A 22,126-nucleotide genomic window follows, 5' to 3' on the forward strand; every position below is an offset into this window, starting at 1 on the left:
GTACCATCTTGGTATATAATAATAATAATAAACGCAGCAACAGTATAAAAGTAGCCTAGACCAATTCCGCGGGAAAACCATGGACTTGGCAACACTGAACAGTAATCTTTTTCATCCCACTTAAGGCGTTCTGTAATCACTCCAGATTATTTTTAGTTTCAGTCCATTTTTAGTTTCCCATTCCCTCTGCTCACTAGTGATAGGCTATAAACCCGCTCCAATTTCAAATCATGGTGTGAGAAAATGCTATCACCCTGAAAATACTCCTCTCTCTGGGCACAACCAAACACTGATTTGTTCCCCAAACCAGTTAAGTGCAAACCCCGCCTCCCAGACGATTCTAAAGATTTCATTGGTCAGCTCTGCTTGTTTAGCCAATCAGAAGGCTTTTTGATGAGCTTTCGGGGCTTTGTCTCTCAGTCATTTTTACGCTTTCACAGCGGGAACTCCATATATGGGAATCCGGAAGCTGAGAGCGTGGCACGTGAACATGGAGCATATTTTTTGTAATTTGTATGCACAAAATATTCGCGATTTCTCAACTGTCAACAGCTTTCACAGTAAAACGTTCAAAACGGAATATACAGAAAGACCAGAGGTAAAGCTTTACATCGCTAAAGAGAACCTAGACCTAAACACCTGACATGCGCATAGCTTGTTTTGTTTCTGATTGACAGGTTAATATAATTGCTGTATTAACAGAGGGCGTGTTTTGGGTTTGTCTGAAGATCTAGAACCACCAACTTTGCTTTTACAGTACATTTAAGGATCGTATGCAGTTTATAAAGTCTTCGGTTCACGGTTCCGCATTTAGGTTTGACTGACTAACGAGAGTACACTTGTGAGTGGTCGGTTTTTGCGATTTAAGCGTTATTTTACCATCTCAGTTGTGCCATTTGATTCAGGCTAATAATAATTAATTCATCTCACGGGTTTTTAACCACACTACATGTTGTACTCATTAATATGTACTCTGGTAAAGTTGGCTGTTATGTCTTCCTGAGTGTATTTTTCCATCTGACCCACCACTCACAGGCAGTCAGTGCTGTGCTTCCAGCTCTGCAAAAGGGTGAATCAATTTAAGAGAGAGAGAGAGCGAGAGGGTTGAACAGAGAGAGAGAGAGAGAGCGCGCTAGGGAGACGGAGAAAGACAGGCGAGAGGAGACTTCGACTCCGCACCGGAGCTTCTGAAGGATATATTTAGATTTAAAAAACAAACAAAGGAAGAATAGACGAGGTAAGGCTGGATAAATATAGTATTACTAGCTACTTGTAAAACAAACATGTTGTACGTATGTTCGGAAGTCTTGGAAATGTATGCATGAATAGCCTTCATAAACAGCTGCGTTTAATAAGGCTAATTTTGTATTTTCTCTTATTTGCCATTTGTGTTAACGAGTGTAATAACGCAAACCTTGTTTTATGATGTATATGAGTACAAGGGAATTAATGCGACAGTATGTGTCCAGTTGAACGCGGGTGCGCGCTTGCGTGTGTGTCCGGGCGTCGATGTAAACGAATGAATTTGTGCTGTCGAGACACCTTTCACCAATATGGAGTGACCTAGAGTCATACATTATGGATGGATTACTTTAGGATATAGGACTGCTGATGACAAGACGCGGAATGAGGGGTTATTCGTTTTAAACACACTGGCGAATAGTCAGTGCAGTCACTGACTGTTTTAGTCAGTGCTGGTTATGTGTGCAATAATCTTAGACTTTTCTACGTAACACGTAAATATCGGCCTCTTAATGCGTATTTGTCAGAATGTAGAACCGAGGATGCTCACCAATGCGCAATTTCTTTAGTTTACTTGTCACGCTGTTTCTTGGTTTACCAGTAACCAGTGTGGCAACCACTAAATCTGTTACTTTTAAACTTTGGATTACAGTTGTATTTTTGAAAATGATTGAGCAGTTTCACTTTGGAAGACGCTTTGTCCAAATTTATGGGTATAAATACGAAGGCGCCGTGTGGCCTGGCTGTGATAAATCACTAAAGCGCGCGTGGCTTGTCTGCGCGAGCTCCACCGCTCGCGAACAAGAAACAAACAGATTAAGCGCAGTGAATGAAGATCCACTGCTGTTATCTGTGACACATGAAACGAAGGGTTTAAATGCTGATGTGTTGTCGCGGTGGTTCAGCTGGGAGAAAATTAGCCCATAGGCATGTGCTATGCGCTCTGATAGTGTGTGTGTGTGTGTGTGTGTGTGTGTGACATGAGTGGTGATGACTTGGGCATCTGTTGCTGAAGGAACAGGGTGCGATTCTTCACACAGATTTCTCATGCTGTATTTTATTTACAGAGGAATAAAGCTCTACCTTATATCTATGTGTTTTGTTAGGTAGTAATAGTAAATGCTGCTGATGATATATTATTGCTATGTCATTTCAGAAGTAAAAGGATTGTAGGTTAAGTTGGAAGTTTATAGTGTAAAAAGTGGGTGATCAGATGATCCAGAGTTTGTCATGCTGTCATATTGGAAGAGAATGATTAGGCTTTTTACAGAGAGCTCAGGCTCCATCCAGTGTGTGTGTATATATATATATATATATATATATATAAGAGAGCAAAAAAGTGCTTTCATTATCATATACGTTCCCTTGGCAACGTAAGCCATGACACATCACATAAATAAATTTATTTGAACACAAGCTTTGAGGGAGACATTTCACATTGCAAGCCAGGTATCGTTGGGCCAAAATGGCTGCATAACACAATCATGACATGTATGTTTGTAAACCAGTTTTCTTTCATCTTGTTGAGTACTAGAACATTTAAATTTTTCAGTTCATGGAGCTCCTCAGAGCTGAAACAGTTTGTGTTAGGCAGAAACGACAACTTCAGTCATTTACTTTCATTGCATGATAAAAAATATGCAGTGAAAGTAAACAGTGACTGAGGCTGTCATTCTGACTAACATCTCGTTTTGTCAAGTAGATATAACTGCAGACCGGAGATCTCCAAAATGGGGCTCCAAAACTCCAAAAACTCCAACTCCAAAAGTGGGCAGAACCTCCAAAATGAGGCGGGGTCTCCTCTCGCAAAGACTTTCACCATTGGCTCTGGCTCCAGCCAATTGTTATTGACTTACATTTCAAAATAAAACTTTATAAATTAAACATTGTTTCTAGTTACTCTAAAATAAAATATGCTATATAAGTAAATATTCTCTGTGAGATCAGAGCCCAAAGCTCGTGGCCAGTGGTGTTCAGACTGGAGTTTGAACCTCTGCTTAATGATATAAACGGGAATCACCCACGAGCTCTCCCGCGAGCCGTCCCAGCGCAGCGCAGGGGAAAGATTTTACTCTATCTCTTTGTTCTAAGCAGCGGGGGCGTCCCGGGGCTCGAAATTCGCAGGGTAGGAGGGGGTAGTGATGCTGGGTGTAACTAAAAAGGTGCCATTGTCCGGTGAGGTCCGGTTGGGGAGTTACGGAACGATCTCATATCGCATAATCTTATTAACTGTTTATCTCCTGAACTGCAACTTTCTTTACGACGCTATTCAGTGCCAATCCCGCTGTGCAGTCAATTTCACTGGCTAAGGTTAGGGTCAGGTGTGGGGTAGGTTTAGGGGTTAGCATTTTTTGTAGCATAATGTAGGAAATCAACACTTTAATTGACACAACCAATAAAATCTTTAGAATCAGCTGTGGGGCGGAGTTTGCACTGAAGTGGATTGGGGAAAAAATTGCGCATGCGTGTCATGTGCCTGTCTGTCAATGGGAGGAAGCCACGCCCTATTTTGGAGCTCCCACCCAGTTTTGGAGTTCCCGCCCCCATTTGGAGATCTCCAGCCTGCAGTTATACCCTTCTCCGTTTTGTGGTTTGTGGAAGAAAGGAAGTCATACAGGTTAGAAGCAACATGAGGGTGAGTAATGATGACGGCGTTTTCATTTTTGTGTGAACTATCCCTTTAAACTCATAAGTCACCCAGGGCCATATTCATAAAAACCATCCACCATGTTGGAATTAACGCACGTTAATAACTCTCTAATGCCTCTTGAATGGTTTAAAGTGAGCCATTTACCTGCTGTGGATTTTCCAATGGGTTCTCTTAACATGCAGGTGTTAAATTTAAAGGTGACATGACGTTTTATGAATAATCATTTAAAGGCCTTTGTTCACGCTCCATTCCTCTCTGTGACTGTGCAATATATTGCATGTGAAGTTATAACTGATAAATGCAATATATTGCATATAGCCTAATGTTTTATTTTTTTGCATCAGCTTCAAGCTTCTCTTGCTAAAAGGCCCTTTAAAATCATACCTTTTATGTTTGCTGCGCTAGTCGTCCTTTCATGCCTCCCCTTACTTTTGCGTTTCATGTGCCTTTTTTAAATGTATGAAGGGGCTTCAGTGTGTCAAAAGGTGACAGACATCAGCCGTCAGAGAGGAAGGCTTTACACAGACATGCTTTAAGGGAGCAGTTTACAGAGAGCATTGCACCCTCAACCCTTCTGTTCCAATCAGACCCTTCAGGGCTGCAACTCAGCAAGTTGCTTCTCAGCGCCGGCAGCAAATCTAGATCTAAATAATTAGGTAATGATTAAAAGGTGGTTTAGAGGCGCACAGAAAACGAAGGCAATGAATGGCCGTTGACATCAATGAAAAACAAGACGCAGCTGCAGAACAGAACCAGACGCCTTAGTGGGATTAGATTATGTGCATGTGGAGAGCAAGGTGCTGTTGCATAGTGTTGCATGATAATTTTGCACGTTATGGCCTTGATCATCTAGACTCTAGAGGGATAAACTGCCAGCTTTTTTTGTGTGTGTATTTTTGAATATTAAAAAGTTTTGTTGTTGTTAAACATCATAAACATGTGTTTTAGACATTTAAAGGGGAGGTCTAATGCTATTTCATGCATACTGACTTATTTACACTGTTAAAGAGTTGGATTCTCATGGTAAACATGGCCAAAATGTAAAAAAAATCAAATAAATTTGGACGTATGGAGTATTTCTGTGCCAATATACATTTCAGAAAGTTTTTTTTCAAGTATGGCCCTGTTTTTGGTTGTGAGGGAAAGATAAGCTTGTTCAGCTTCCCAAAGAACTCAGCGTTAAGGGAACAGTGGATGCAGATTGTTTCTCCAGGGCAGCAACAGAGTTGTGCAAATGTTTGTTTGTTCCCGACATTTTGGTGACGAATGTTTTATAAACAAATTGAATAAAATTTAAGTCAGTAAAGTTTTTGTTCTTGTTTTATTTATGTCGATGTCACAGCTTGCAGACGATCGCTATAAGCTTCGCATGCTCGTTGATCTTTAGCTCCGCCCACGACACACCTCCAGGAGCTCGACTGTTTTCAGAGAGAAGCGTAAAGCTGTATCTGTCTTTTATAAATCTCATAAACAATGACTCTTCGGAGATATGAAGGATGCAATACAACTCTATAGGTACTCAAGATTGACATGATTGGCAGAAACTGTGTGTGTTATGACCCCTTTAAAGGAATATTCCAGGTTCTTAAGGTTAAACCTCAATTAACAGCATTTGACTTAATGTTGATTAACAATTAATTTCCACTTTGTTTTTTTCTTTACAAAAAATGAAAACCTGTGTTACAGAGACATTCACAATGGAAGTGAATTGGTTTCATCTGTAAAAATAATTCAATAGTAGGCCTATAGCCATGAGATGTCAACAAGATCTGTTAACGGTTTTAATGTGGGGTGGGGGGGCACATTTTTACTTATGCAATTTTACAAATCTGTCACCATGACAATGGAATGCAATGGAATCAAAAAATTACTGTAAATATGAATTAAACAGTTTTATAGCTCAAATAATGCACAAGTTTTGTTAGAGGAATTAATGTAAGTGCTTTTATAAAATAAAAGCATTGCATTTCTGCTTTTAAAAATTCTGCTCCTCAAACATTGGCCCCATTCACTTTCAGGATGCTTCACTGGTGCCTCACCATAACCTTGATTTTTGCTTTTCAAAAAAAAGAAAAAGGAAAAACATCAAGGGACAAGTAAAAATAATTTGTGGTAATTAACATTATCCCACAAATGCTGTTGACTGAGCTTAACGTGTATTGATCCTGGAATATTCCTTTTATAAAGCATTCAACCAAATCCTATAGGATCTGGATGGACAGGGAGCAAACTTTATGTATTCAATTTGTACATTTTATTTATTTATTTTACTTCACCCTTGTTCACCTCTATTTCCATTAGGAAAAATCAATGATGGATGTGTACAGTAATGCATGAATTAAACTGGAACGCTCTTTAATTATTAGAGTCTTGTTTACTGATAGACAATGACAACGATAAGCAAAACCACACACTTGCACATGGGACATGGTTCAACACACCTGCACACCTGTCTCTTAGCAAGAAATTTAGATGACTCACAGAAATGATCACACATGCGTGCACACACACACTCACACACACACACTCCACTGGGCTAAATTGCCTCATAGGCTTCTTCTTGCACATGCCAGGTGACACATCATGCTAAGGCATTTTTTTTTTCTGGAATATCCACTGTACAACAATAAAAGTCTGTTTTTCTAACTCAGAATGGGCGTGGGAGGTATTTGTAGCGTGTTGGATGATGTTAGCCATCCACTAGTCTTTGGTACTCTTGTGCCATGGGATCTGGAGCTAAATTCTAGCTGATGACATGCAGAGAAATTTTGCAGTACGATATTGTTGATTGTAAGACTCCATCTCAGTCCAGAGCGGGTTTATCAAAAGCAGGCATTGTCGGAGGGCTAAGTGCTTCCACAGACCTTTGTTTGAAGCCAAAAATCAGAGCCTGTGTCGAATTTTAGTTTTATCTCCCATAATCTTTAAGCCATTACATTGCCGGATGATTTCCCCTAGAGGTAACGGCACAGACGCCTCTTTACGGTGCACTGGCCGTACTTGTAGTCTGTATTAAAGGCCGTATAACACTATGCAAAAGCAGGATGTTTAGCTAATGCATCTGGCAACGTGTTACATCTACTGGCTGGCTGAATTATGATATTGAGCAAAGTTATAAAAGTGTAATGAATAAGTCTGAAGTGATGTCTAGGGATAACAGTTACACCATCATGGCAAGTGCGAGACACTTCTGTCTTATTTTAATGCACCACACATAAAATATAAATCCCCTTGTTTAAGCGAGGGAGAAGGATGACCCTTCTTGGCCGCCGCCTTTGCTTGAACCACTTTCGAGCGATCTGCCGTCATGCAAAACTTCTTAGTGGCATTCAAGACACGCCGCTCTCGGCTGGATCGTGAGAAGGCCATCTGCAGGCTTCACTGAAGAGATGACTGGACTGCTGAATTGACCACTGCCAAACTTAGCAATCCAAGACGTCTCCGTTGATATGGAGATGGCTTCGTATAAATCATCGCATGTCACCTTTGCATGTGCAGACGCAGGGTTGAAGTGACATGGTGTGCGTTCTGCATATTCTGGCCTGCTTTCAAAAACGATAAATGAGGTGGATTGAACCGTGCGAGCGCTGACCCATCCATAGTGCTGATTCTGGCCTCCTTCGCTCTCCCTGCAGAGTGGGGGGCGTGGAGGAAGAGGGCCACGGCATAATTAGCCATGATTGCTTTGATTGAGTTCCCCAGTCCAGGCCTGTGTGCTGGTCCTTCAGAGGAATAATGAAGACTGTCAGACCTTTAATTATTGAGTAATTGTCAGTAAGCAATGGCAGTGGTTAGTGATATGAAATTAATGCCGTAATCCAGCCCCGAAGTAACATAATTGGAAACAGTGGAAATGTCTCCCCTGGCAGGAACCGTTCGTGGCATTCGAGTCTCCCGTGGCGAGGTCTGGAAACCCACTGGAGCGATGGAAGTGCACTCATGTGGAGGTAAACAGCTTTAGGGATGGAGGGACTCGAACGAGAAGTCTGTCATGTGTAAGGGCAGGGGGGAACATCTTGATCGTGTGTTCGTGAAGACGGACAATAGGCACGGATGGTCAGTGCCGAGTTAAGTAAATTGCCCATGAGGGATTGTTAATGAGACTGTGTGGATTTGAGGTGAAATAGGCAGCCGTGTGTTAATAAAGCAGTCTATCTTTGTTTAGATTATGTGTGCATTAGCAGATTTTCACGACTTGGTTCATGCAAGTGTGTTTAGTGCTACTGGTGTTATTGTTGTTGGCAGGTGAACAAAATGAGCATTTAGATTTGTTTTGTTCAGAGAGAAAGAATACATGGAGGGATTTTAAGGTCACACATGGTGTATTTTTGGGTTTTCGCTCCATAAAATAAGTTGAGTCATGACAGATGCTGGCCTCTGTGTGGCTATTTGAAGAAAGCTCGCCGGCCGAGATGCTTTCAGAGCATATACTCTGCGCAATATGTTTGTAGTGACTGCAGCCATACTGAGGTTTATCCATGCGTGGGCTCTATGTTTAGCCCATCACGTTTGACTCAAAACACGAAGAACTGTACATCTGGAAGTGTTTTAGCCATGATCCTAACGCATATTGGCAAAAGCACTGGGTCAACTGCAAGTCAACCTAAGATTCAGCCATGTGTTCATAAGTCATTGATTTCAAGGCGACAAGAGGCAGCCGTAATATGATGTTATATAGATAATGGATTGTCACATTGATATTCCCTAATGGAGACTGTCAGGAACTGCTTACTTCATGGGTAAACAGACAGAGCCTGACTTGTAAGGGTGGTCAGACAGTGGTTCGATCATGTGTGAGTAAAGCTGACTTGGGGTAATGGAAGTGGTCAGGCTATGGTTAGCTCATGTGTTTGGAGAGGCAGTTTGGTAATGAGAGCATTCAGGCTTCAGTGACCTCGCAACGCAAGCACTATGACGGTGCCGCCGCATTGAGCCACACTATCTGGAAGGAGTTTGATTCGGGTCACCGAAGGAATAAGTGAGCCAGGGCAGGAGGAGGGCTCGGCGCAGCAGTGTAGGCTAAGGGGATTTTCCTGTTGTAAATGTGCGCATGTATGTGTGCCTGCTTTTCTGTGCGAGAATGAGCGTGTTGACTGTGTTTTACAAAGCAGGCCAGCTAGAAAACAGTATATCACGATGATAATGATGTCTGATTAGAAGTCCTGGCTTCAGAGCCTCATCTGTACTGCTTTTCGTGAGGCTTTAAGTAGACACTGTCCCTGGGGGAGAGTTTATTTGCTGTGAAGTGGTGGTCACCACGAGGTGTGTTTGTGTGCGTTTGGGGACTGTCTTAATGCCATCCTCTGGGGTGGGAGGATGAGTCTAATGCAAAGGAAGGATCTTGAATTACGCACGCTTTTCACAGTTAAAGCTGGGAATGTAATGGTTCCGGTTCCTTAAAGTCCCCATGAAATCAAAATTAAAGTTTTTTGGGTGTTAGTATCAATATGTTAGTCTTAAGGTTATCTATAAGGCAGTGTGCTCCAAAACAATGACAAAATTGGCATTTAGAAGATATAAGCATTCAAAGCTTGCAGTTCGTCATGTCCGCCAAAACGGCTCAACGATTTTTCTTTTGACGTCACATCGTACTTCAGCTTCTCATCAAACTTTCTGTCCAATCAAATGCTCTCTAGAATCCGAAGCGCTGCGCGAGTCGGCGCAGACCACAAAATGTATCAGAGCTATTTGAATTCTACACAGAATGCTATATTTTATAGCAATATGGATGAGATTGTGGCTGGCACACCCTGTCAAATGCGGCTTTACGGCGCTCAACGGCTCTAGCCCAAGCTGTGATCTAAACGAACGCTATTGGCTATTTTAAAAAGGTGCGGGGCTGCTTGATATGTCCCGCCCTGTCTTCCTGTTTCAGTTAAAATGACGTCAACACAGAGTAACGCTGCGTGTTTTGACCTAGTCTAGCTCCACCTTTATGGATCTAACGTTAGTAAAGCGACATTCATTTCTCTGCAGTGAGCAGCAAATGCCCTGTCGTCCTGTTTCAGTTAAAATGACGTCAACACATAGAGTAACGCTGCGTGTTTCTAAGCATTTCAGGGGCCCTTTAAAGATTTAACTTTTGATTCTCTTAGTACTTGAGGAAGAACGCTCTGACTTATTCAGTCAGTGCGTGAGTCATTAGACAGATTCAAACCGATAACTAATGAGTTTGAGATGATTTTTTTAGGCTTTTTGGTTGATTCATTAAAAAGAACTGAAGAGTCATTAATTCACAAATAATTTGTTGTATGTTTGTTGTTATGAGCAACCAGCAAGTTTATCGCAATCAAAGGCATCTCTTCGTATTATTAATTGTTGTTCTCTCATCAAATTTAATTCAAACTCAGAATTTGTTTACTTTATTGTGTTTCTCGTTTTATTGTTCAGGTTCATGATTTTTTTTTTTTTTTTTTGTAAAAAATCTTTGCATTTCTTTAATCAAAATTTAATAACATGGACTTTCTCTGACATGACTTTCCTGTTTGAACAAAGTCATTGAGCTATTTAGGCATCACATTCAGGTCTGGCTCCATATTAAATGCAACACACTGTTATTTTAGTATTATTTGTATACTATTTTAGTATTTATTAATATTTTGAATTTGCTTTTATTTTACATTTTTAGTCATTTTAATTTGTTATTTTTTGTCATTTTTATTATAGCTTTTTAATATTTATATTGTGCTTTTATTTTTATTTTAGTGTTAGTAATGTTAGTACTTCAACTTGAGCAAAAAAAAATAAAAAATTGTTAGTTGCCAAGGCAACATTTCTCATTTTGGTTTACACCTTACAACTTTAAGGTTTTCATCTAATATTTTTATTTCAGCTTCTGGTTTTCATCTTTTATTTGATTACAGATTTATTTCAATTAACGAATATGATTTGAACAGTTTTAGTTTTTGTTAACAATAATAACACTGATGCAACATCCACTTTTCACAATCCAGTCAATTCCTGATGGATAAAATCACCTCCCATCCTTCATTTCTGATTGTTTAGTATCCTGTTTCACTTGGAATTAGTCACATTGACCTTTAAACACTCTTCTGTCTGCATCAACAGAACAATGCAGATGTTGAAAAATTGTTAACATAATAAAAACTGGTTATACGTTCCCAACAATATTCACTGTGCCATAGAAATATGCGCTATACATAGGTACATTAGAGAAAGAGGTGAATTAAAAATCTACACCTACACATCTACACCTACATCTGCTCATTTACATTTGTTCTGATTTAAGAGTGAGTGAGGTGTTTATGAAAGTGATGAGGTGGAGGTGAAAATCTGAGTTCCCTTGTCTTCAGGTGAGAGTGCTGTGAAAAGAAAAAGAGAATTAAGAGCAAAAGAAGGATGCAGAAGGGTAGCGCAAGACAGAAGTGTCCGTGCTGTGACGTCAGCCCTGTTTCTGTGATAAATCAGAGCCTTGGCTCCATGTTTAGAGTGATTATGCAGAGTACCATCATGCGAATGTGCTGGCCTTTATTCCTTCACCCACACGTATACTTTTCTTTCTCGCTCTCTCAGGGTTCTCAGTGATCCTGACTGTGCAGGCCTCTACAAATAAGGATGGCCTAATGGCCTGGGGCAAGTGTAAGAAAGTTTTGAGCCAGTTGATGGAACAGTCAGTTTCCCTATTGGGCCAGTGCCGGGCTGTCACTGCACATTGCATTTGTTGAGCGTGTACCTGTGTTTTTATGCCTTGTACATTTAAACATTTGGATTTCTGAGATGTTTTAAACATTGTTGGTGTGAATTCTGCTAATTTAAGTATGTTATTTAGCAAGTGAGGATCTTGGAAGCATAATTCGGAAATAGTTAGAAAATATTTTTTTTTATGAAATTTTAATTTTATTTATTTATTTCCTTTATATTTAACTTATTGTTTCAAATTGTATTTATTTATTTTGTTTTTGTTTATTATTATCAATTTATTTCCGCCATGAGAAATTAATATATTTATTTGCTGTTTTTGTTACAAAAAACGTAAAATATGTTTAATGAAAAATTTAAAAATCTGACTCAACCAACCCAGGCCAATTTATATATATTTTTCTGCCATTTAGACATTCAGGCCTAATAATTTAGTATTATAGTATTATTATTTATTTTGACATTATTACACTATTTGTTCATATTTTGAATTGGCTTTTATTTTTGTATTTTTGGAATTTTAATTTTTCATCATTTTTGTTAGTTTTGTATATTTCAATTTTGCTTTATTTTTATTTCAGTTTTAGTTATAGTAATTTTAAAAATACATTTATTTGCTGTCATAATTCTGTCATAATGCTGTCATAATGTTTTTTTTTGTTACAAAAAAAATGTTTAGTTAAAAACGTATGCATAATAAAATATGTGGCTAAAAATAGCTATTTATTTAATTGTGGGGTGCCAGTATAAATGTTGGCAGGGCAAGTAAACATCTGACTCGAACAACCCGGGCCAAAAAAAAAAAAACTTATTAGTGAGCCCTGCTGTGGGTGTTGGAAGTCCACAGAGAGTTGACTCAGGCATGTGGATTTATTTATTTTATTAAGTTGCCCATTCGTTAATTATTTGGTCGACCTTGTCATCTCTTCCTGTGTAGATACAGCCCTATGTAGCAGCAGTGGCAGTGCTGAGAGAGAGAGACAGGGAGTCCCAGGTGGGGTTCTGAATCCCCAGAGCAGAGTGATGGAGCCATCCCAGCCACATAGCCTCACAGTTGGGCTATGGTCGTCAGGAGCTCATGTGATGGTGACACGTAAGATGGTGAGTGAGCTTGTTACTATAGCAACCCCAGTCTTTTATAGAGCGTGCTTCCATTTCACCCAGTGTGGGAGAGAATGATGGAGGGAGAACATTGAAGAGAAGGCTGCCAGGAGCTATAGGGAGTTTTGGAAGGGTCTGGAGAGCAGAGAAGGAAAGAGCGATGCTGTGGTGTTACTAAGATGACTTCCAAGTGTGGAGATGTTGTGTGGGCAACTAAAGTTAATATAAGAGGAAATAAAATTCAGTTGAAGAAAATTTTAAAGTTTGCCATGAAAAATGCCATGATTTTACCATTACCAAATTGGTGAAACACTACTGTTGCAATCCAAATTATTCACTCAAATACTCAGCTGTCACTTTGTTTTAAAAAGTGGACTGGATTTGTTGGTCTAGAGGTAACGGGGCTCCACAGTAAGGATGGCCTGAAGGTCCAGGACCAGTGTAAGAGAGTTTTGGATCTTTTGGACCAGTGCTGCTTTGCCACTGAAAATCTTACAGACATTGATATTTTACAGACATTTTATACCTTGCAAACTTAGCAAAAATGTGGTCTTCTACAATATTGTTGCAAATTCTGCTGATTTGTCACATAGACAATGTTATCTAACTGGCTAACATAGATGAGCTTTTGGCGAAATTGCAAAAATGGTGTATGATCATTTTGAAAGCTTCAGTATGAATTGCATATGTCATTGTTTTCCAGCAAATGTGTGAACTTCCAGCTTGTTATACATTTTCCTTTTATTAAAGAAAAAAGTTAGTTTTTTAAATGTAATAATTTAATGATTTATTTAAATAAATTAAATAATTGTAATTTTAACTAAAGCTGTGTGTTTTTGTAGACTTACTATTTCATGAAAAATATAAATTCTACCAAATATATAACTGCATTGTTAAAAAAATGAATACTGTATATGATGATTCTTGCATTGAGGTGCAGATGAAAATGTTGGCATTGGAAGTTATAATTGTAAAACTAATTTAATAACTACTGCCCCGACTGGACCAGCAGAAAATAATCCATATGGTTGAGCCCTGGATAAGGTTTTTACTTTGAATATGGGGAGTCTTGTGTTCAAGTTTTTCTGTATTAATTTGCATACTTTGTTGAAGGAAAATTTTATATTTGTTAACTATGCTTAGTAGGTTTTAAAACAACCACATGGACTGAATTGAAATGCTTGGACTGAGCTGACATTATGCAGCGCTGACTGCTGGCACTTGAATAGCCAATAATCAATTGGGGAAAATGTCCAAGCTAAAGCTAAAACTGTAATTTAATTGATTTTCTATCAGGTGGTAGATCAGCCCGTCCATAGCCACTCCCCTGAAGTGATGGCCAAGGAAGGCTGGAAAGAGAGTTGAATGAGAAAGGAGGTAGATAGAAAAGAGAATGGGCAGAGATAAATATGTCCACCTCCAGAATGGTGCAACAAGCTGACAGGTTTGCATGAGGGAGGAGACCTGCAAAGAAACTCTGCAGAATTGGCTGTCAGATAAACACAGCTTTTCTTCTGCTCTCCTCTGTTCATGTCCATCTCCCCACACCTCCCTCACCGCTGCTTTATTCGCTCACTTTGATTCTGATGGCACTGCACTGAGAGAGACATGGTGTCTGTCTCCACGGTGACAGGTATCCATGGAGACATCCATCAGTCAGTATGTGTCAGCGTTTCCATGGGGATGCAGATCTGGGGGTGTTTGTCAGTGAGTTTTGTGCCGCACTCTTATCATGTTTGTCATAGATGGTGTTTATCTGTATATGTATTAGTCATGGTGTCACTCAGAGTGTGGGGTGCAGACTTGTGGCCTTCTTAGACAGGGACCAAAGTGTGTGTGTGTGTGTGTGTGTGTGTGTGTGTGTGTGTGTGTGTGTGTGTGTGTGTGTGTGTCCGTTCTTTTCATATTTTTTGCTTAAATGGATTACAAGAAATATAATTGTTTACAAATGCAATACGAGTGTGTTCAAAACAAACTTTAAAACACTTCTGTCCCAGTTTAATGAGGACTCTACAAGTATTCTAGTCATGTCAAGTCACATTTATTTATATAGCTCTTTATACAAAACAGATTGTATATAGCTTCACAGTAATAAACAGGAAAATAGTTTCCATCCAAAGTTGTGCATTTAACTTATGCACAAAATTGCAGTATCGCATAAAACATTTGTGAATAAAGCACCGTTTCCAGGGAGACGAAGAGAACAAAATTGTAACTTCCTGATAAACTGGCGCCAATTTCAGAACAACCAAAACAACATTTGAGATGCTGTGCAACTAGGTCGGTCCGCCGGTTTGTACAATTATGCCGTCCCATTGTGCAAAGTCACATTACTTTTTTGGTGTGCATTGAGGAATTAATTCTGTAAATGTGTTTCAGTCATAGATTATGCACATTTTCTTATCGGATAAAAAATGTATCCACCTCAAGCATGCAAGTTTTTTTTAATGCACATTTTTAGAATGTATGCGCATCTTGGCATTTCCATCCAGCGAAAGACAGGGTGGTTGGGAAACCTGTTTGGAAACAATTATCGTTTTTGAATTTCCTGTTTGCTAGTGGTACACACTTCACTTTCGAAGGGATCGTTCACCCAAGAAGTCTGAGATCATTTGCTGACCCTGTGTTTCAAATAGTTTCTTCCATAAATTGAAGGTCAGTGAGGTCCAAAAAACCTTTGGACTCTGATGACTTTCTTTGTGTAGACAAAAAAAACAGTGAGACATTCTTTGAGTTTCAAAGAAGAAAGTAAGTCATACAGGTTTGGAAAGACATGACGGTGAGTAAATTATGACAGAATTTTCATTTTTGGGTGAACTATATCTTTAAACTCTAATGATGTAAATACATAACCAACATGTTTATACAGAAAACAAAATCAAGCACACGCACACACAACTGTGTACAGAAGCATTGGTTTCACAAGAGGATGCATCCACACCCCACTGACCGAGACATACAGAGTCTGCATGCTTCTAGCCTGCAGAGCCACATGAAATCACAGGAGCGAGAGGAATGAGAAAGAGAGAGAGGTGGTCAAAAGTGCTGAAGTAAGTTTTCTCAGAAGGCCCCGGAAACACGGATCACTGAGATGAGCTGGCAAGGCTGCAGCTACACTGCCACTGCAACAGTGTGATAGTTTACATGCTTCTGTAAATGGCTGACAGACACTCTGATTAATGGCTGCTGCTCTGCTCCCCTCCCAGCCAAACAGGAATCAAGTCTATCAACACTTTTAGCACTGCAAAGTGCCAATTAATTGTTTGCCAGAAGCACGTGTATATATGTCTCACGACCTAGGGGTGTTTAGCTTCAGAAAAGCTCTTTTATTGCAGAGATAGTCAAGCGGAGAAAAACTTTGGCTGCATTACCCCGGCAGCAGCAGCATAGAGTAAACTAGAAAAGGATAGTTCAGCAAGATAAACAAAGTCTCGCATGAAAGTTTAAAAAGCCTTGAGGACTGAAGGTTGTTTAGGCCTCAAGTTTTTTTAATAGAAGATAGATATAGATTTTTATGTTTTTTTTCTTTCATTAAAAAGAAATGCATTCATGTCGACTGTAAAACATAGATTAATTGTCAGTATTTTACCCTACAGAATGGCCGTACATATTTTTTATTATTATTTGCACAATATGTACATAAAGTATAATTTTGTTGCATCAGCGTTTTTTGGGGCAGAACTAGCCTTAAGGTAAAACCGTTAGTCTCATGATTTAGAAAATATAATGTACTGAATCAGAGCAGCATAAGCGACTGTAGCTTGAAAGCTCTTGTCAATACTGTCAGAAATTTCCAATGGAAGTCTGTGGGATATTTTATCATCCACTAGTAAAACAGTTTGTCCTTTAGAAAAGAAAAAGGCAACCTAAAGAGGAACAGGTTGAAGAACAGTGCCGAGTTTGGTGGCTGTAGCTTCAAAGTGAGCAATAATGTTTGGCTTATAATTCACTTTGTTATATATACTACACATTCTAGCAGTAAGATCTAGTTTTTAGATGGACCCCATCACAACAATAGATTTTATTTATTAGTTTAAATAAGTAATCCTTAAGATAAATTTAATGACTGGAAATACTGGAAGTTTAAAGGGGGAGTTCTCCAAACATTAAAATTATGTCATCGTATTAGTGTGAACGAACTCTTTAGTTGCACAAGGCTTTAAATTTACTAAGACCCTAGCTTAGGCATTGACTTGCAGTACTGTTTGGGTTTACACAAACGTTTGGGGTCAGGATGATTGATTATTTATGTATTTATTTATTTAAAGAAATCTTTTATTCTCACCAAAGCTGCATTAATTTGATCAAAAATAAAACAAAAATAGTAATATTGTGAAATATTATTAATATTATTTCAGCAGCCATTACTCCAGTCTTCAGTGTCACATGATCCTTCAGAATTCATTCTCATATTATTTTAGATGTTAAACAGTTGTGCTGCTTAATGTTTTTGTGGAAACCATGATACATTTTTTTCAGAATTTTATTGAATAGAATAGAAATCTGTTGTAAGAATATAAATGTCTGACACATTTGATCGATTTAGTGTGTCCTTGCTGAATAAATACAAAGTTCTGTCATGAATTCTAGATGGTGCAGGCAGATAGGTTCTAACTCAATCTGATATAATCACATCACAATTCACATGGCACAGCTGATTGGTTCTTTTCGTATCAGCAGCCAACGAGCTTGCTGCTCAACATTCTTAGCACGCTTCAAAAAGCCTCCACCTTCCCCAGCTCCACCTGTGTAGATCTGCTGCAGAGTAATTTCATATATGTTATAGGGGTATGTTATATATTTCATGTATATTATATATTTCCTACATGCTCACAGCAGCATGTTGTGGATGTATTGGCTGTAGCAAGTCTCGGTACTTGCTCTGCCACAGTAGCGTAGCAGATCTATTCCGCCAAGACCAAACACATTAACATTGTCATGTATATTACCATTCTAAACTTTCAGAGAGTTGTCATGACAGAAAGGTAATTACTTTCAAAAAATAAATAAATAAATTGTACAGACCCCAACCTCTTGATTGGTAGTGTATGTTTAACGTAGGGTGTTTTTGCATGAACTTTTATTTGTTTTGATAATTGTCCTCATACAGAGAGGCCAGACACCAACCTTCCAGTTGCATCCTAACAAGGAGAAATGAAAATGCAGTCAGACAGGAAGTTTCAAAGAGGAATTGTTAGTGTGAGTAAATCAGGAAGGAGTGTTTGTATATGTGTGATAGAGTGTAAGAGAGTGCTGTGTACATGTGCTTGCTTATGATCTTAGAGTGTCTGTGTATACTTAACATCTGATTGGATGAGGATCACAGAATACTTACGACTTGTTTTCCCATGCACACTTGAGGTTTCAAAGTGCCCCGCAGGTGTGAGTTGTTTACACGTCTACATATGAGCATACAGTCCCTCACGTCATCTTTCATCCCGATCCGTAACATCACTGTACAAAGTCCCGCTGCGGCTGAGCGCTAAAACTTGACATGCGAGAGGAGGATCTCTCCTCTACCATCAGCAGCCCCATCATTCCCAATCACATCCCATCAGATCTAATCCAGCCCTGCAGTCTCTCACAGACCACTCTAATACGGATCATGTCCTTGGTAGATGGCAGCATAACTCTGGCGTGTAAAAATGAAGTGTGAAAGTAAAATGGAGGTCCGTGATACGTGATGTGACCTGTACGGAGGTGGGCAGGTGTCTGCACCAGCTCCTGTGCGACCCTGCTTGCCCCTCTCGACTCGCTTAGCCGTGGGTAGAATATTGACTGCCGCTATCGATTTACCTGTACAAACATTCAGCTTCAAACCCCAAGTAGAATATTTCAATAACCTGGAGGGCTTCTCTCCCTCGAGCCTACACATAAATCAGCCACTACACAGCCAACACAAAGCAGGCGAGTTAGCATACTATTAGTTATGTCTCTGACCACTGGAGCCAGCCACATTGTGCAAGCTCCTTGCATACGTGTGGAGGAGTGTGTGTGGGATGTGGGCACGTGACGTCAAAACCTCATTCATTTGTTCAAGTCTTGCACTTGGCTTAAACAGCTGCAATGTTTGCAGATGGCTAAAATCTTCTTAAAGTTTGAGTTGAAATGTTTTGTTTTTTTTTAGTCACAGAGGATGCAATTGTGAACATGTAAAAATGATAATATTGACATTTATTTTGTGTTTAAATTCCTTTAGTATGTTCTCCTGAATCATAGCAATGGATAATTATTACATTTATTTATGTTTTTTACATTTTAATAACATTTTAAATGGTGAGTTTAAGCGTGTTGTCAAATTAGTTTGTAATCATATCTCTTAGGATTGGGTAAAGTTCAAGCCTGATGCATAGTGTTACATATATATTTTTTGAACTATTTAAATGACTTTGAAGTCTCTCAGACCCTAAACAAACATGGGGGTAGAAGCAACTTGAAAGTGTTCAAGTGTTATACCCAAGTATAGCCCTCTTCATATAAACAGACAGCTTGAGAAAAAGAGCGCATTTTGGTTCGATATGTGATATCTGGTCTTTTTTAAGTGGGTGGGTGTCATAACGTTGCACAACGAGCACATTTATTTATGTAAAAGTCTTGGCTCAGTGCATCTCTGAGGCTGTTTTACTTGGATTCAGCATGGCAGTTTGAAATCCCAAGACCACAACAATAATGGGAGACAAGATGGGGATGAAAAAATGAGGCTGAGCCCACACTTCTTACACCAAAGATCGGAGGACTTTGTAACCTAAGGCATGCAGAAAGACTGCAGCTCCTCTTTGAGGTTACCGAATTGATACATAATGGAGAGAAAAGTTAAAAACGAGTTGATAAACAGACCTTATTGTGGTTGAGTACCGACGGATGCACTTTTGCTGCCCATAGTGAAGCAACAGAATAAAAAATAATGTCAGCCTCTCTCCCATGTGACTGCCTAAAAATAAACTATTGCTACTCGTCACATTACATTAGCACAACAGAGCTTAATTCTTCCTAGAAATAGATATGCTATAAACATTGGATAAAATATTTATTTAGCAATGCTGTGGTTGATATAAATTTGGTATTAAAACATACCAAGTGGCAAAGATAATTTACTATTTATTTATTTTTCAGACCGAACCAAAAAAAACACCTGAATGTTTGATGCATCTTTAGCTTGCCAGCTGGATTGAGACATGTGATTTCTAGAAAAACAGGCACGCACTGTATCAAGTATTCAGGGGAATTTTGGATATACAAAAATGCTGATAATGTGAAACATTGTATCAGTAAAAAACAGATTCAATTATTATCACCATTACTTTACTTAAAAAATGGCATTATTTTAATAAGCACAATCTAGCTCATTAATACTGAATCTATTAATTTCATACTTGAGGATGGGTGTGTTTTAATGAAAACTTGTACGTGTCCATCCATCCAGTGTGCACACTGACATAACCTGTTGGCAGTAAGCTTTTATTCATTTCTTTTGTCTTTTATTCTTTCATATAATAAAATAAACATTTAAAAAGCATCAGATTCACAAACATACGCACCTGTTACAAAGTTCAGTCATTGTTTACACAGAGATGAGTTCCTTGCGGTCATCTTGAGTGACAGGCAGTGTGAACTTTCTGTCTGTCAGTAAAGAACATCGGTACATTTACTCCAGGAGCAGATCTGGGGGAAAAAATCCTACGGGTGTTTTGTGCTCTGTAATTTTTGGTCAGAAAATTGACCTGTAGATTAATATCAAGGATGTGCAAGTGCCACTAGAAACTCCACTCACACCAAAGAGCCTAGGTCCTCAAGTCCTGGCTTTTTTCATTTCTATATTATTAGCACCATGAAGAAATTCAGGCAGACTCAGTATGCTTTTCATTCTCAATTTGATAATTAATGAAAGATTTACGTGCATGCTTCGACATTAAGATACAATAGACAGAATTTTTATATTATTATTATAATAATTTGAAATGTCAATTCTAATTTTGTAGGTTGTCTAAGCACTTTGACAGTGCTCTGATATCCCTAATCGGTGTCTTTATTAATAAAGCGTTAAATTCGTTTTATAAGTCATGTCAGGGTCATCATGTCTTCATAATTACAATTACATACTAAAACCATCAGATAGCCTTTAACTAACTCTTATTTTGGAATTACCACTCTGCGAAGACATAGTAAACGCATGCCGTTTAGAATAAATCCATCCTTATGCTGAGCAGAAATTTAAGTATGTATGGATTTTCTTTTCCATAATGTTTGCATAATCAGAGTCTTTCCCCAATGGTGAAGGCTGCTGTAGAGTTTGTGTGGAGTTTATGTTAGCTTGCTCACTGTCTGTGCTGATGATAAGGTACTTGGCCGACTGCTGAGCCTAGTTAATGCACTGCACAGCTCTGTGAGAGGAACGTATGGCCCAGTTATTGGATTTAGTTACATTTCATTAACATCATCGCAACGCTGAGGATCAGCAGCATTTTGTGTTACTTGCACCATTGATCTCGGCTTTTCACACTAAGATAACTTGATCGTCAGATATTTTTAGATATATTGCTCACTGAACGCCAGAGGCTATGCTATATATTTTCATGTTTCCAGTGATTCACAGACATTTTATTGATGCTTTGTTCTGTAAAACCTCCACTTTTCCTAACTGCAGTACTCTTGTCTCGGCTGAAATAGTGCAGCCACCCAGTGTGTTAACCACTAAAATTAATTGTCACAATTTTATTACAGGGGAAACAATAACAGCTCAACATACACATTGTTGTTGTGCCAGTGCATCTGTCAATGGCAATCTGCCCGACCAATAATTACCATTTTTCATCATAGGTCCACATGTTTTGTTGTATAACAGCAGATGAATAGGTTATCTCTGGGGTTTTGCTTACACGGCAGAATCCCTTATTTTAGCGACCCCCCCCGTCTGTGGCGTACCACCTCAAACATCTCCCTCTAAAAGGAATAAACACAGTTGCTGGACTGAACTCTGAAGTAAAAATAGAATAGGCGTTTTTTGTGGGGGGGGGGATCTTCTTCTCTCGCTGCAGTATGTGAATTGTTCGTGATAGGATCTTAAATGTAATGCTGAGGCATCACCGCTCTATTACAGCTGATATAATAGAAGGTTTTGTAGCTGAATCAAAGAGGCCCCAGAATCCATGCCAACTAAAATTGGACTTTCCTTCAGGAGGAAGCAGTGCTCTGCAACTGCTCTGTGTGGCTGTGTACAGTATCTGTGCTAAAAGTAAGACGTGTGCGTGGGTGAGTATTATCATTGAGAGGTTAAAGGGGTCATATGATGTTGTTAAAAATAACATTATTTTGTGTATTTGGTGTAATGAAATGGGTTTATGCGGTTTAAGGTTCTAAAAACACATTCTTTTCCACATACTGTACATTATTGTTTCGAGCTTGTAACACTCCAAAGAGAAAGGAAAAATTGAAATCGCATCATATGACCCCTTTAAAGGTGATGTGTGTTATTTT

At 39.0% G+C, this 22,126-nt stretch overlaps 1 protein-coding gene across 1 annotated transcript in view; it reads left to right on the forward strand.

Moving 5' to 3' along the window:
* Positions 1-1,158: 1,158 nt before the first annotated feature.
* Positions 1,159-22,126, forward strand: part of LOC107667844 (leucine-rich repeat-containing protein 4B-like) — a 37,780-nt gene continuing 16,812 nt past the window's right edge. Inside the window, exons 1-2 of the mRNA XM_016459563.1 lie at positions 1,159-1,237; positions 12,489-12,652. The gene's annotated coding sequence lies outside the window, so the exon portion shown is untranslated. The remainder of the gene's footprint in view (positions 1,238-12,488; positions 12,653-22,126) is intronic.

This window comes from Sinocyclocheilus anshuiensis, unplaced genomic scaffold (assembly GCF_001515605.1).
Source record: "Sinocyclocheilus anshuiensis isolate Anshui unplaced genomic scaffold, SAMN03320099.WGS_v1.1 scaffold2669, whole genome shotgun sequence".
Taxonomy (NCBI): Eukaryota; Metazoa; Chordata; class Actinopteri; order Cypriniformes; family Cyprinidae; genus Sinocyclocheilus; species Sinocyclocheilus anshuiensis.